Genomic DNA, 18,059 nt, shown 5'->3' with positions numbered 1-18,059 from the left:
TTGTTAGAATTCTGCCTGAACTGAGCCCAGACTGTTATTTTCTGACATAAACAATCACACTACTTTTGTATGTGTGTGCACATGTGGAAGAGAGAGGGATACAAGTAACATCAGAGGACACAGCAGTTGTTCAGTCCTTGTAGCTGGAAATCTCAGGATTTGGGGAAGTCTCAGAACAGCTATCTCACACTAGAGACACCAATTCACTGATCCAGGTGCCACAGCAGTTCCAATCTGCCATGGAAAATGTGAAAGGTTCCTGGAGAGCCAATGATATCCCATCAATGACTGAAGCCTGGAAACGCTGACTCTAATCAACAATAGTATATTTACTTTATGGCAGGTACTAAGTGTACCCAAGAAAACAAAAAGTATATAAAAAAAGATCTTCCTTCTACAATGCTCCCTTTTATCTGGGTTTCTATCAGAAGTTGTAGCCCACATGTGGAGTGGATCTTCACACATTGATTATGGCAATCAGGACAGTTCCTCAGTTGCAACTTCCTGATTTAATTATTCTAATTTGTGGCAAATTCAAATTAAATTCTATCATCACAGCCTCCAAGTAGGTGTGCAATATCTATTGTTTCTTTGCTGTTGATTTCTATCGGGATTTGATAAGATACAAATAATCATTTCAATTTTTTGTGTTCCTTAAAGCTTATATTCGCTATTTTGTATGTATCTCAGAGCTCTTTTTTTATAAAGTTAGGTGATTTATTGATATTTATAATTGGTATATATACCAATTATAGGACTTTTGTAAATATATTTTATTACTTGCTGACTACCTTTTAAGTGGTTTTCTGAACGTAGTCAAATGTTCTACATTGATTATGACAAAAACTAATGCTAACAACAACTATTCAATTTCAGTTGCCCGATTTATTTTAGAAAACACAAATAATTTCATAAATAACATTTCTTAGAAATTGTTACAGTGAAATTGTGTATGTTTAGGATACAATTTTTATTGGATGTATTTTTTTTATATTTCAAATGTTATTCCCTTTCATGGTTTCCCATCCATAAACCCCATCCCATTACCTTTCCTCCTTCTTCTATGAAGGTGTTCCCCCTCCCTAACCACCCATCCCTCCCACCTCCCTACCCTGACTTTCCCCTACACTGGGACCCTACAAGGGTCCAGCCTTGGCAGACCAAGGGTTCCTTCTCCCATTGGCGCCCAACAAGGCCATCCTTTGCTACATATGCAGCTGGAGCCATGAGTCTGTCCATATGTACTCTTTGGGTAGTGGTTTAGTCCCTAGGAGCTCTGGTTGATTTGTATTGTAGTTCTATTGGGGTTACAAGTCCCTTCAGCTCCTTCAATCCTTTCTCTAATTCCTCCAGTGGGGACCCTGTTCTCAGTTCAATGGTTGGCTGCTAGTATTTGCCTTTGTATTTGTTTTAATTTTTATTTACTTCTAATTTTTAGTCATCCACCCCAATATACTGGCACTTGAAATGGGCATAAAATATACAAACCAGCACAGAAACTCTAGGGTCTAGTATCATAATTTTATTTACATTGGCACCATCATTGTTATCACCATACAATACTAATTATGGGTTACATTTTGTGCTCAGAGATTTATAAAGCCCTTTTATTTTATTGGCTTATAGGCTATTACAATACCACAGGTCCATAGGCACTATCATTGTTGGCCTATTTGTACAAATAAAAGCCTTTAGCAAATAGAAAATTACAAAATTTGAATGGATCTTCTATAGTAGCTACCAGGAGCAAGTCATTTCCTGTTTCTGAGTCACGTTATATTTCTCTGAAAGATGTTGAACTTGAACATTTTCTATATAATATATTCCTATTATAATAGTTATCTTCCATTGTAAAATGATTCATTTTTCAAATCATGATTCAGCTTTGGAAATGAGCTTTATTAGAAAGTCTGTGCTTCATATACACTCTAGTGGTTTATCACTTACAAAATTCACATTTGAATTAGTGCCAATAACAGAAATCCCTCATGAAAATGAGGCAAACTAGACATAGTGTAAGAGATTGGACCATTTAAAGAAGAGGTGAAAGTTATGCATGTAATTGGAGAATGAAGAATTAGTCCAACAACTATAACCTCTCGTCTCCTGTATGCTAAATCAGAGAAGTTCATAGTAATGATAGCGTAAATGGGGAGGAGGTAGATATCACAACCATTTACACTTCATTTATTGTGGCCAACACATGCAGGTAGTACTCCTATGGCGATGTTGAGGTTGTAAGTCAAAGTGGTGCAGAGTAAATATAGCAGACACATATCAAGAACAAATGTGATCTTAACCCCAAATCAACAGAAATGAAGGATTATAGCTCTTAGTAAGTAAATCCAGGTTTCAGTTCTAGGAAAAGTGAAAATTCCTAAAGGGTATAGGTTGTGACTATAGTTCAATAATAATTGTTGCTGAAATTATTCATCATGACATTCCCAGTAGGGTGCCTATGTAATCATCCATTTTCTTACAGAATACAGATTTTCTTCTTGTCTCTGAAGTTATGGTGTGACTGAAAACTACAAAAGAGATGAAGTGTTTCTAGGGATATGAAGTGTGAAGGGAGAAAGTTCAAAATAAGTACAGTCATTACTCATGTGAAATAAGTTTTATCTTGACATATTTGTTTGCTCCAAACTTTCTCCAATGCCTTCAACCTAAGAAAACTTGTGCCTTTTCCTGTGTGTATAATTTTTATATTTTAGACAACTGTTAGCTTATGATATATACTCTTGTGAATTAGAATTTGGATTGATTTTCAGTTTTGTTTTGTTTTGTTTTGTTTTGTTTTTTGAGACAGGTCTCACTATGCAAACCCGGCTGGTCTGAAACTTTATGAGGACCATGCTAGACTAGAATTTACACAGAAGTGGCTGCCTTTTCCTGCCAAGAACAGGGATTAATGATGTGTACCACCATATCAGGTTGTTGGTTTTCATTTTTGATAAGAGTACTTTGATCATTTTTTATCCCTTAAGTGGATGAACAATTATGGGGCATGATATCTCCGTATCATCTTGATTCTACCAAACTGCCTAGTGCAATCTTCTTGGTTCTCCTTATCCAGGCATCAACATTTCTCACAGTCTAAATATTATATTTGGAAATGCAGCTGCAAAACAATCTGAGGTTTCTATTTGAGGGATTTGTGTTTACATCTATATTTCTGTGACATCATTTATAAAATGAGGAAATGGGTAGTCTCTCAATGAGTACTTAGTGCTTATTAAGGGCTTCATTTTTGAGCTACTGTAGACACAACAAAAGCAAAGCTGCTAACATCAAAAGAGTTGCAAATAAATCTATCTTAGAATTAGAGAGATTACCAACTATAATGCCATTAGTATTAAGTACGTTAATAAACAAAGAAAAGTCCCAGGCAATTTCAAGTTTTGAATAATGTGAAATATGGTCTAACAAAGAAGAGTGGGGCAATTGTCTTAGTAAGGGTTACTATTGCTATGATGAAACACCATGACAGAAAGCACATTTAGAATGAAAGGATTTATTTGATCTACATTTCCACATCACAATCCACTAGCGAAGGAAGTCAGAATTGAGACTTAGACAGAGCGGGAACCTGGAAAGACCATGGATGGGTGCTGCTTATTGGCTTGCTTCTCATGGCTTGTTCAACCTTCTTCATTACAGAACCTAAGACAACCATCCCTGGGATGGCAACACCCAAAGTGGGCTGGGCCCTCTCCCATTAATCACTAATTAAGAAAATGCCCTATAGGCTTGACTATAGCCTGATCTTATGGAGGAATTTTCTTAATCAAGTTTCCTTCCTCTCAGATGATTTATGTCAAGTTGAGACAAAACTACCTGCCCCCTTGGGACTCACCTAGTTTCTTAACATTAGAAATACAACTATGCTTACTTAGACACTTCAGTTCACATAGTTTAAAAATGCTTTATTATGACAAATGGGATCTCATAAAACTGCAAAGCTTCTGTAAGGAAAAGGACACTGTGGTTAGGACAAAACGACAACCAACAGATTGGGAAAAGATCTTTACCAATCCTATAACAGATAGAGGCCTTATATCCAAAATATACAAAGAACTCAAGAAGTTAGACCGCAGGGAAACAAATAACCCTATTAAAAAATGGGGTTCAGAGCTGAACAAAGAATTCACAGCTGAGGAATGCCGAATGGCTGAGAAACACCTAAAGAAATGTTCAACATCTTTAGTCATAAGGGAAATGCAAATCAAAACAACCCTGAGATTTCACCTCACAACAGTGAGAATGGCTAAGATCAAAAACTCAGGTGACAGCAGATGCTGGCAAGGATGTGGAGAAAGAGGAACACTCCTCCATTGTTGGTGGGATTGCAGACTGGTAAAACCATTCTGGAAATCAGTCTGGAGGTTCCTCAGAAAATTGGACATTGAACTGCCTGAGGATCCAGCCATACCTCTCTTGGGCATATACCCAAAAGATGCCTCAACATATAAAAGAGACACGTGCTCCACTATGTTCATCGCAGCCTTATTTATAATAGCCAGAAACTGGAAAGAACCCAGATGCCCTTCAACAGAGGAATGGATACAGAAAATGTGGTACATCTACACAATGGAATATTACTCAGCTATCAAAAACAACGAGTTTATGAAATTCGTAGGCAAATGGTTGGAACTGGAAAATATCATCCTGAGTGAGCTAACCCACTCACAGAAAGACATACATGGTATGCACTCATTGATAAGTGGCTATTAGCCCAAATGCTTGAATTACCCTAGATCCCTAGAACAAAGGAAACTCAAGACGGATGATCAAAATGTGAATGCTTCACTCCTTCTTTAAATGAGGAAAAAGAATACCCTTGGCAGGGAAGGGAGAGGCAAAGATTAAAACAGAGACGGAAGGAACACCCATTCAGAGCCTGCCCCACAGGTGGCCCATACATATACAGCCACCCAATTAGACAAGATGGATGAAGCAAAGAAGTGCAGACCGACAGGAGCCGGATGTAGATCGCTCCTGAGAGACACAGCCAGAATACAGCAAATACAGAGGCGAATGCCAGCAGCAAACCACTGAACTGAGAATAGGTCCCCCGTTGAAGGAATCAGAGAAAGAACTGGAAGAGCTTGAAGGGGCTCGAGACCCCAAAAGTACAACAATGTCAAGCAACCAGAGCTTCCAGGGACTAAGCCACTACCTAAAGACTATACATGGACTGACCCTGGACTCTGTCCCCATAGGTAGCAATGAATATCCTAGTAAGAGCACCAGTGGAAGGGGAAGCCCTGGGTCCTGCTAAGACTGAACCCCCAGTGAACTAGACTATGCGGGGAGGGTGGCAATGGGGGGAGGTTTGGGAGGGGAACACCCACAAGGAAGGGGAGGGGGGAGGGTGATGTCTGTCCGGAAACCGGGAAAGGGAATAACACTTGAAATGTATATAAGACCCGCGGATCCCGGCCCGCAGCAGCTCTCTGCTCCCAGACTCGGTGAGAGAGAGACCCAACCGCCTGGTCAGGTGGGCACTCCTGAGGCTGCAGAGCGGAAGAGACCACCAACACTGCTCACCCCTACCCACATCCCTGGCCCAAGAGGAAACTGTATAAGGCCTCTGGGCTCCCGTGGGGGAGGGCCCAGGAGCGGCAGGACCCCTGCCACAGACACCGCCGGACCCTGAAGGAAACAGACCGGATAAACAGTTCTCTGCACCCAAATCCCGTGGGAGGGAGAGCTAAACCTTCAGAGAGGCAGACAGGCCTGGGAAACCAGAAGAGACTGCTCCCTGCACACACATCTCGGACGCCAGAGGAAAAAGCCAAAGACCATCTGGAACCCTGGTGCACTGAAGCTCCCAGAAGGGGAGGCACAGGTCTTCCTGGTTGCTGCCGCTGCAGAGAGCCCCTGGGCAGCACCCCACGAGCGAACTTGAGCCTCGGGACCACAGGTAAGACCAAATTTTCTGCTGCAAGAAAGCTGCCTGGTGAGCTTGGGACACACGGAAGCAGAATTTCTCTAGAACCGGGCACGTTCTGTGTTTACCGGAAGTCCCACACCCGCGGATCCCGGCCCGCAGCAGCTCTCTGCTCCCAGACCCGGTGAGAGAGAGACCCAACCGCCTGGTCAGGTGGGCACTCCTGAGGCTGCAGAGCGGAAGAGACCACCAACACTGCTCACCCCTGCCCACATCCGTGGCCCAAGAGGAAACTGTATAAGGCCTCTGGGCTCCCGTGGGGGAGGGCCCAGGAGCGGCAGGACCCCTGCCACAGACACCGCCGGACCCTGAAGGAAACAGACCTGATAAACAGTTCTCTGCACCCAAATCCCGTGGGAGGGAGAGCTAAACCTTCAGAGAGGCAGACAGGCCTGGGAAACCAGAAGAGACTGCTCCCTGCACACACATCTCGGACACCAGAGGAAAAAACCAAAGACCATCTGGAACCCTGGTGCACTGAAGCTCCCGGAAGGGGCGGCACAGGTCTTCCTGGTTGCTGCCGCTGCAGAGAGCCCCTGGACAGCACCCCAGGAGCAAACCTGAGCCTCGGGACCACAGGTAAGACCAAATTTTCTGCTGCAAGAAAGCTGCCTGGTGAACTCAAGACACAGGCCCACAGGAACAGCTGAAGACCTGTAGAGAGGAAAAACTACACGCCCGAAAGCAGAACACTCTGTCCCCATAACTGACTGAAAGAGAGGAAAACAGGTCTACAGCACTCCTGACACACAGGCTTATAGGACAGTCTAGCCACTGTCAGAAATAGCAGAACAAAGTAACACTAGAGATAATCTGATGGCGAGAGGCAAGCGCAGGAACCCAAGCAACAGAAACCAAGACTACATGCCATCATCGGAGCCCAATTCTCCCACCAAAACAAACATGGAATATCCAAACACACCAGAAAAGCAAGATCTAGTTTCAAAATCATATTTGATCATGATGCTGGAGGACTTCAGGAAAGACCTGAACACACTTAGGGAAGCACAGGAAAACATTAATAAACAAGTAAAAGCCTACAGAGAGGAATCGCAAAAATCCCTGAAAGAATTCCAGGAAAACACAATCAAACAGTTGAAGGAATTAAAAATGGAAATAGAAGCAATCAAGAAAGAACACATGGAAACAACCCTGGATATAGAAAACCAAAAGAAGAGACAAGGAGCTGTAGATACAAGCTTCACCAACAGAATACAAGAGATGGAAGAGAGAATCTCAGGAGCAGAAGATTCCATAGAAATCATTGACTCAACTGTCAAAGATAATGTAAAGCGGAAAAAGCTACTGGTCCAAAACATACAGGAAATCCAGGACTCAATGAGAAGATCAAACCTAAGGATAATAGGTATAGAAGAGAGTGAAGACTCCCAGCTCAAAGGACCAGTAAATATCTTCAACAAAATCATAGAAGAAAACTTCCCTAACCTAAAAAAAGAGATACCCATAGACATACAGGAAGCCTACAGAACTCCAAATAGATTGGACCAGAAAAGAAACACCTCCCGTCACATAATTGTCAAAACACCAAACACACAAAATAAAGAAAGAATATTAAAAGCAGTAAGGGAAAAAGGTCAAGTAACATATAAAGGGAGACCTATCAGAATCACACCAGACTTCTCGCCAGAAACTATGAAGGCCAGAAGATCCTGGACTGATGTTATACAGACCCTAAGAGAACACAAATGCCAGCCCAGATTACTGTATCCAGCAAAACTCTCAATTAACATTGATGGAGAAACCAAGATATTCCATGACAAAACCAAATTTACACAATATCTTTCTACAAATCCAGCACTACAAAGGATAATAAATGGTAAAGCCCAACATAAGGAGGCAAGCTATACCCTAGAAGAAGCAAGAAACTAATCGTCTTGGCAACAAAACAAAGAGAATGAAAGCACACAAACATAACCTCACATCAAATATGAATATAACGGGAAGCAATAATCACTATTCCTTAATATCTCTCAATATCAATGGCCTCAACTCCCCAATAAAAAGACATAGATTAACAAACTGGATACGCAACGAGGACCCTGCATTCTGCTGCCTACAGGAAACACACCTCAGAGACAAAGACAGACACTACCTCAGAGTGAAAGGCTGGAAAACAACTTTCCAAGCAAATGGTCAGAAGAAGCAAGCTGGAGTAGCCATTCTAATATCAAATAAAATCAATTTCCAACTAAAAGTCATCAAAAAAGATAAGGAAGGACACTTCATATTCATCAAAGGAAAAATCAACCAAGATGAACTCTCAATCCTAAATATCTATGCCCCAAATACAAGGGCACCTACATATGTAAAAGAAACCTTACTAAAGCTCAAAACACACATTGCACCTCACACAATAATAGTGGGAGATTTCAACACCCCACTCTCATCAATGGACAGATCATGGAAACAGAAATTAAACAGTGATGTAGACAGACGAAGAGAAGTCATGAGCCAAATGGACTTAACGGATATTTATAGAACATTCTATCCTAAAGCAAAAGGATATACCTTCTTCTCAGCTCCTCATGGTACTTTCTCCAAAATTGACCATATAATTGGTCAAAAAACGGGCCTCAACAGGTACAGAAAGATAGAAATAATCCCATGCGTGCTATCGGACCACCACGGCCTAAAACTGGTCTTCAATAACAATAAGGGAAGAATGCCCACATATACGTGGAAATTGAACAATGCTCTACTCAATGATAACCTGGTCAAGGAAGAAATAAAGAAAGAAATTAAAAACTTTTTAGAATTTAATGAAAATGAAGATACAACATACTCAAACTTATGGGACACAATGAACGCTGTGCTAAGAGGAAAACTCATAGCGCTGAGTGCCTGCAGAAAGAAACAGGAAAGAGCATATGTCAGCAGCTTGACAGCACACCTAAAAGCTCTAGAACAAAAAGAAGCAAATACACCCAGGAGGAGTAGAAGGCAGGAAATAATCAAACTCAGAGCTGAAATCAACCAAGTAGAAACAAAAAGGACCATAGAAAGAATCAACAGAACCAAAAGTTGGTTCTTTGAGAAAATCAACAAGATAGATAAACCCTTAGCCAGACTAACGAGAGGACACAGAGAGTGTGTCCAAATTAACAAAATCAGAAATGAAAAGGGAGACATAACTACAGATTCGGAGGAAATTCAAAAAATCATCAAATCTTACTATAAAAACCTATATTCAACAAAATTTGAAAATCTTCAGGAAATGGACAATTTCCTAGACAGATACCAGGTATCGAAGTTAAATCAGGAACAGATAAACCAGTTAAACAACCCCATAACTCCTAAGGAAATAGAAGCAGTCATTAAAGGTCTCCCAACCAAAAAGAGCCCAGGTCCAGACGGGTTTAGTGCAGAATTCTATCAAACCTTCATAGAAGACCTCATACCAATATTATCCAAACTATTCCACAAAATTGAAACAGATGGAGCCCTACCGAATTCCTTCTATGAAGCCACAATTACTCTTATACCTAAACCACACAAAGACACAACAAAGAAAGAGAACTTCAGACCAATTTCCCTTATGAATATCGACGCAAAAATACTCAATAAAATTCTGGCAAACCGAATTCAAGAGCACATCAAAACAATCATCCACCATGATCAAGTAGGCTTCATCCCAGGCATGCAGGGATGGTTTAATATACGGAAAACCATCAACGTGATCCATTATATAAACAAACTGAAAGAACAGAACCACATGATCATTTCATTAGATGCTGAGAAAGCATTTGACAAAATTCAACACCCCTTCATGATAAAAGTCCTGGAAAGAATAGGAATTCAAGGCCCATACCTAAACATAGTAAAAGCCATATACAGCAAACCAGTTGCTAACATTAAACTAAATGGAGAGAAACTTGAAGCAATCCCACTAAAATCAGGGACTAGACAAGGCTGCCCACTCTCTCCCTACTTATTCAATATAGTTCTTGAAGTTCTAGCCAGAGCAATCAGGCAACAAAAGGAGATCAAAGGGATACAGATCGGAAAAGAAGAGGTCAAAATATCACTATTTGCAGATGACATGATAGTATATTTAAGTGATCCCAAAAGTTCCACCAGAGAACTACTAAAGCTGATAAACAACTTCAGCAAAGTGGCTGGGTATAAAATTAACTCAAATAAATCAGTCGCCTTCCTCTATACAAAAGAGAAACAAGCCGAGAAAGAAATTAGGGAAACGACACCCTTCATAATAGACCCAAATAATATAAAGTACCTCGGTGTGACTTTAACCAAGCAAGTAAAAGATCTGTACAATAAGAACTTCAAGACTCTGAAGAAAGAAATTGAAGAAGACCTCAGAAGATGGAAAGATCTCCCATGCTCATGGATTGGCAGGATTAATATGGTAAAAATGGCCATTTTACCAAAAGCAATCTACAGATTCAATGCAATCCCCATCAAAATACCAATCCAATTCTTCAAAGAGTTAGACAGAACAATTTGCAAATTCATCTGGAATAACAAAAAACCCAGGATAGCTAAAGCTATCCTCAACAATAAAAGGACTTCAGGGGGAATCACTATCCCTGAACTCAAGCAGTATTACAGAGCAATAGTGATAAAAACTGCATGGTATTGGTACAGAGACAGACAGATAGACCAATGGAATAGAATTGAAGACCCAGAAATGAACCCACACACCTATGGTCACTTGATTTTTGACAAAGGAGCCAAAACCATCCAATGGAAAAAAGATAGTATTTTCAGCAAATGGTGCTGGTTCAACTGGAGGGCAACATGTAGAAGAATGCAGATCGATCCATCCTTATCACCCTGTACAAAGCTTAAGTCCAAGTGGATCAAGGACCTCCACATCAAACCAGACACTCTCAAACTAATAGAAGAAAAACTAGGGAAGCATCTGGAACACATGGGCACTGGAAAAAATTTCCTGAACAAAACACCAATGGCTTATGCTCTAAGATCAAGAATCGACAAATGGGATCTCATAAAACTGCAAAGCTTCTGTAAGGCAAAGGACACTGTGGTTAGGACAAAACGGCAACCAACAGATTGGGAAAAGATCTTTACCAATCCTACAACAGATAGAGGCCTTATATCCAAAATATACAAAGAACTCAAGGAGTTAGACAGCAGGGAAACAAATAACCCTATTAAAAAATGGGGTTCAGAGCTAAACAAAGAATTCACAGCTGAGGAATGCCGAATGGCTGAGAAACACCTAAAGAAATGTTCAACATCTTTAGTCATAAGGGAAATGCAAATCAAAACAACCCTGAGATTTCACCTCACACCAGTGCGGTTGGCTAAGATCAAAAACTCAGGTGACAGCAGATGCTGGCGAGGATGTGGAGATAGAGGAACACTCCTCCATTGTTGGTGAGATTGCAGACTGGTAAAACCATTCTGGAAATCAGTCTGGAGGTTCCTCAGAAAATTGGACATTGAACTGCCTGATGATCCAGCTATACCTCTCTTGGGCATATACCCAAAAGATGCCTCAACATATAAAAGAGACACGTGCTCCACTATGTTCATCGCAGCCTTATTTATAATAGCCAGAAGCTGGAAAGAACCCAGATGCCCTTCAACAGAGGAATGGATACAGAAAATGTGGTACATCTACACAATGGAATATTACTCAGCTATCAAAAACAACGAGTTTATGAAATTCGTAGGCAAATGGTTGGAACTGGAAAATATCATCCTGAGTGAGCTAACCCAATCACAGAAAGACATACATGGTATGCACTCATTGATAAGTGGCTATTAGCCCAAATGCTTGAATTACCCTAGATCCCTAGAACAAACGAAACTCAAGACGGATGATCAAAATGTGAATGCTTCACTCCTTCTTTAAATGAGGAAAAAGAATACCCTTGGCAGGGAAGGGAGAGGCAAAGATTAAAACAGAGACTGAAGGAACACCCATTCAGAGCCTGCCCCACATGTGGCCCATACATATACAGCCACCCAATTAGACAAGATGGATGAAGCAAAGAAGTGCAGACCGACAGGAGCCGGATGTAGATCGCTCCTGAGAGACACAGCCAGAATACAGCAAATATAGAGGCGAATGCCAGCAGCAAACCACTGAACTGAGAATAGGTCCCCTATTGAAGGAATCAGAGAAAGAACTGGAAGAGCTTGAAGGGGCTCGAGACCCCAAAAGTACAACAATGCCAAGCAACCAGAGCTTCCAGGGACTAAGCCACTACCTAAAGACTATACATGGACTGACCCTGGACTCTGACCCCATAGGTAGCAATGAATATCCTAGTAAGAGCACCAGTGGAAGGGGAAGCCCTGGGTCCTGCTAAGACTGAACCCACAGTGAACTAGTCTATGGGGGGAGGGCGGCAATGGGGGGAGGGTTGGGAGGGGAACACCCATAAGGAAGGGGAGGGGGGAGGGGGATGTTTGCCCGGAAACCGGGAAAGGGAATAACACTCGAAATGTATATAAGAAATACTCAAGTTAATAAAAAAAAAAAAAAAGAAAAAAAAAGAAATGTATATAAGAAATACTCAAGATAATAAAATAAAATAAAATAAAATAAAATAAAATGCTTTATTATACCTATTTAAGGTTTTGTTGTGCAATAATTCATGATGCATGTTAGCATATATACTATCTTATGACTATTGGATTCCTTCGCCAGTTTACAAAAGCCTTGTTATTCTACATATAGCTGAATCAAAGAGTTTCAAAACTTTTCATGACAACTTGTTCTTTAATTCAATCTCAAGGTATTTTTTTATGCCAGTAGAGTATCTTGTTCTTAGCAGTCAGTCAGTCTATTTCTAACTGGTCATTTTAACCTAGAAGATTACTTTAATTGCTTAGCACAAAATCATCATTGTTCTATGAGGATTGGAAGGAGACAGATTGAAGGCCAACCCTAGAAGAGTTTTAGTGATAACAAGCAAGTTCCTTAACATTCATTTTCTTATACCTAAAACTACTAGTAATATGTGCATTATGTAAGACCCTTTAATAAATATACTTAGCCGAGTGCCCAATACCTTGTAGGATTTTTTTAAAGAGGAAAAACAATGAGTGGGTTTTTTCAGGAATTGAGTTAACATAAATATATCCTTCAACAATGATTTGTACTAGGAGGAAGGATCTCAAGATCACTAGAGCCATGATTACCCCTTTTAGGTGGGAAAGTGTTAGTATGAAATAGTACATTATGTATGAAACAGCATGAATGGAGCCTTAGATGACAACTTTGCTCTTTAACGTGGGAAGAAGGTGCGGGCCCAGATGGAGAAGCTGTGAGGGATTTGGAGGGAGTTGAGAGAAAGCCAGGGTCACAGAATATGGAAGGCCCAAGAGGCATTAAGGAAGAAACAGATCAAGATGCTCCAAGGGAGAGGAGAGGGAACTCTCAACATATAGGCCCAGGAAAACACACAGATGGGTAGAGCACAAAGATTCAGGCTGGAGGAAGCTAGGGAAAGGGTTGCAGTAGTCATAGGTGAGACTAAAGGAAGGACTGTGTCTCCACAGGGGAGTCAAGAAAAGACTCCAGAAAAGAGCTGGGACAATGTTTATAAAATAGCATAGTGACTAGAATTTCAATGTGGGGCATCCCCAAGGGGAATGAAAAACTGGCTTGAGAGATTTTTATAATAACAGAGAGGCATCACTTCCCAGATGACTAGAGGTCCAGCAGAGTAAGAAGTATCTTCCTGGCACAGTGCTGTATCTTTTATACTAATAACAGACAAAACAGGCAGCTCTGGAATAGCACATACCTAGTAGACAAGTAGAAATAAGTGATTTAAGCAGGTAGAAGAGAAAAAAAGTTATAGAGGTAGACTGGAAGATATTTTTAGGAAAAAGGGGGGCTTTTAAGAGAGGGAAAGTATATTAGTATGGAAAGATGCCCAGAAGGGTGTAGTAGGCTCCAGGAACCAGAGAAACATTTATCAAGTATTCAAGGAAATACAAATGGAGTCAGGGAGAAGCTGAAGATTTGGATTCTAGAATTTGAGCCAAAATTTGTGGCAAAAGCCAGCAGAAAGAAATGATCCATAGATACCATAGGAGATTCAGATCGGCATCTCGGTACCAAGTAGTGAAATTTCTTGGAAGGGAACACATTTATGACACTCCCAAATTTTGACATCAGATGAATGATAAAACAAAAATAAAAGGAAGATAGGACTGCTCCTAAAGGGTTGAAGGTTGTATTATAGATATGAGGGAGCACATGCAGAGCCATCTGGAATGGTTGAGACTGACCCTGGCCATGAGAGGAGACCAAGAGAGGAAGAGAAAAGACCTAGAGTCAATAGGCAGGGAGCTATCCAGGATACCAGGAGATCAAAAGACCAGGATAGCCCAAATGGCTGGAATTATATAGGGAAAAGAAGCTGGGAGAAGGGTAGCACAATCACTGGGCAGAAGAGGTTAGGGTGGGAGGTAAGTGTGCCAGCCAGTGTGACTCTGTAACTGGTCAGGACTGGGTGAGACAGGTGGCCAGAGTCTGCACTGATATGCTAATAGACACTTCGATTAGCCCTTTCATCCTGGTTTTGAGACTCAACAAAGATTAACTTAAAGTAAGAGTAAGAGAGCTAGCTATCACGGACCGAATGGAGGCATGTTGGGGAATTGGGACAAAGCTGAGTGAACAAACCTTTAGGGATATCCTCTGGAGGTGGAAAATACCTGATTTTTAAATTTGTTCTTGAAGATGTTTGGAAATTTTATGTGATTTAGTTCAACAACGTTTAGTGAGAAAGATTCTGGAGAAGCCAACTACCAGATAGGACCACAAATAAAGAGATACTGAAAATCACAATATAGATCATTTTCTAAACTTTTTCCCAGAAAAGTGGGAGTGGGGTACGGATGGGATCTATAGAAGGATATGACCTTATTTGTTTAGGCTGTTGATCTGGATCTGGCCTCTTAGGGTGATAAGTGTCTTAAAGGGTACTGTCATGATCTACCATGTCTTAAGAAATGTATTAAATATTTCATGCAATGCCCTATATACAATCCAAGAAACATGTGGTAAACAGTTGTCACTTCTTGCTATGTGACACTCTTTAATATTTATAGCTTAGCTTTACACTTGTGGGAATATTCTTTTCACCTTCATTTTGTCTCTAATTTTTAACCCATAACCTTTAATAAAATATATAATATTGGAAGATGTTCTGTGAACTGCTTTGTCTAGAAAATACTGACTTGTCACTTGGATCTATAAGGTACTGAAAGCTGTATAAAAGTATGGCATCTGTGTCTTCATTGAGTTTGGCTCTTACTTTAGTCAAAAGCACAGAAACAAATCATTATGCTTAACCTTTACTCATGACTCATCTTGATTTCTAGAAAGAACAAACTGTTGTAATATAGACTGTACCCATGAGGCCACATAACAATGAGGGTGATCTTGTTCTATAGAAAAGAGATAATCATTTTATAATAACCATGTTGGTCCCTTGGATGATGGTAGCAATTATCAGACTAACAATTTATCAGACTACCTTGCAAGAATGGATCTGAGACAACAATTAGTCCATGGTGTATGATATCATGTCATGACCAGACTATTTTATTCTCATTTATTTATAAAAATATCAATGAACTAAGAAAGTGAGAAAAAATAAAATCTGACATAAAAAGAATCTACATTAACTTACATATTCTTGCCTTCCATTTCAATGTAAACTTATAAGCACACCCAAAATATGAACCTTGGCATTGCTGGGCCCATTTATTTAATTGTTCCTGTTTCAAAGTGACCTCGTTGTATATTTTTTTCTGTTCTTACTTTCAACATTACTCATCATTTCCTTATACTAAGAAGGTAATTGGAACTAGGCTTTAGGGGCTTCCAAAGCCTTGGTCATTAAAATTTTTAACAACAAGTGACTATGATGTTTGTGTAGCATCTCAGTACAGTGACTGATAATCTCTTTTAATTTTTTTATTGACTATTTTGTTTATTTACAATTCAAATGCTATCCTCCTTCCTGGTTTCCCCTCTGAAAATACTCTATTACATACCCCCTGCCTCTGCCTACACAAGGGTACTCCCCCACCCACCCACTCCCACCTAACTGGCCTAGCATTGCCCTAACCTGTGGTATCAAGCCTACAGAAGACCAATGCAGGACCAAGGGTTTCCCCTCCCATTGATGCCAGACAAGGCCATCTTCTGATACATATGCACCTGGAGCCATGGGTCCCTCCATGTGTAATCTTTGGTTAGTGGTTTAGTCCCTGGGAGAACGGGGGTGGGGAGGGGAGGAGGCGGTCTGGTTAGTTGATACTGTTGTTATTCCTATGGTGATCCCATTTTATAGCAAAATAATTGAAGATTAAAAAATAAAACAGAAACTTTCTCAATATTAAACACATTGCTGATTGCAGCACCTGTGTCTAAATTAGGTTTGTCACTTTGTAAAATTTACCTTCTTTCTTCAAAGTTCACTAATGTAACACTAAACACAAATCTAATTCTGATCGTGGATTTTTAGAGGCCTAATTAAGTAACATCAGTTTCCATTTCAGAAACAAAGTCCATACTTCGTGTTACCTATCAATTCTTGACAGTTATAACCAAAGTCATAAGCAAGTGTAAGAGTAAAGATTCCCTTTATTTCAGTTTTTTTCTCACTGTATTTGTCCTTTGAGAATGCCATAACAATTACTTTGATCATGTTTATTCAGCCTCTCTCCGATTCTTCCCACATCCACTTGAGCCCTTTTCTCCTCACCTGTGTGTCTCTTTTGTATTACTTTTATTGTTTGAGATTATAATCTAACTGTACCATTTCCCCTTCTCTTTCCTCCATCCAAATGCTTCCATATACCCTTGCGTGCTTTTTAAAGTTTACAGATGGCTTCTTTTTTTAAATTGGTGTTTCATATATATATATATATATATATATAGATAGATAGATAGATATGAATAATTATACATATTTCATCAAATATAGCTTTACTGCACAAATATTCTAAGCATTGACAAGATGAATGACTTTTCCTCTCCAATATCTATCAATTGCCAATAACACCTTAGATACAGATAAAAATTTGTTCCCACCTCCCCTCTCCATGTTGGGATTTTGTGTAGCTTGAGCTCGCACAGATCTTGTGCATGCTGTCACAATTGCCGTGAGTTCATATGTGCAGCTTCCCTAATATGTCCAGAACTCAGCTTCCTTGTAGTCACCCATTGCATCTGGATCCCTGAGCCTTGGGTCCTGTATAGATATTCTATTTAGTACTAAATATTTAGCAATCTCTCATTCTCTTCAACTGGAATAATTGTGGGTCTCTGTGTTAATCACCATGTACAGCAGAAACTTCTCTGGTAAGGAAAGGTAGATATATTTTTCTATGGGTATATGGCATTAAAAGTTAATCTGATACTATGCCTATTTTTCAAAATAAGAATACTAGGTTCTTCCTTAATTTCAGACCTGATAACAGTGTTAAGCATGGGCTTCAACTTATACTCCAGGCCTTAAAACCCAATCACAAAGCAATTGGTTTCTCCCATGACAATACTTGCAACAATGGAGCCAGTGGGAATGTATTGTCAGATAGACCTTTATAGCTCACATTCTCACATTATTTTTTCCTCGAGTAACATTGATATGTTCTAGCACTATGAAACTTATCTGGTAGGTGAGTGAAAAAAGAAATTAAAAAGAAGGACAGGAATTTTGATGGGGATTGCATTGAATCTGTAGATTGTTTTCGGCAAGAAGGCCATTTTTACTATATTAATCTTGTCAATCCATGAGCACAGGTCATTCAATCTTCTGAGGTCTTCTTCAACTTTTTCTTCAGAGGCTTCAGTGCAATTCCCATCAAAATTCCAATTCAATTCTTCATAGACTTAGAAAGAACAACTTGAAAATTCATTTGGAATAACAAAAAGCCAAGGATAGAAAAAACTAGTCTCAACAGTAAAAGAACTGCTGGGGGAATCACCATCCCTGACCTTAAGCAGTATTACTGAGCAATAGTGATAAATACTATATAGTATTGGTACAAAGACAATGGTAGGTCAATGGAAAAGAATTGAAAATCCAGAAATGAACCCACACGCATATGGTCACCTGATCTT

This window comes from Rattus norvegicus, chromosome X (assembly GCF_021556685.1).
Source record: "Rattus norvegicus strain SHRSP/BbbUtx chromosome X, alternate assembly SHRSP_T2T, whole genome shotgun sequence".
NCBI classification, from domain to species: Eukaryota; Metazoa; Chordata; class Mammalia; order Rodentia; family Muridae; genus Rattus; species Rattus norvegicus.
This window is presented reverse-complemented; position numbering follows the sequence as displayed.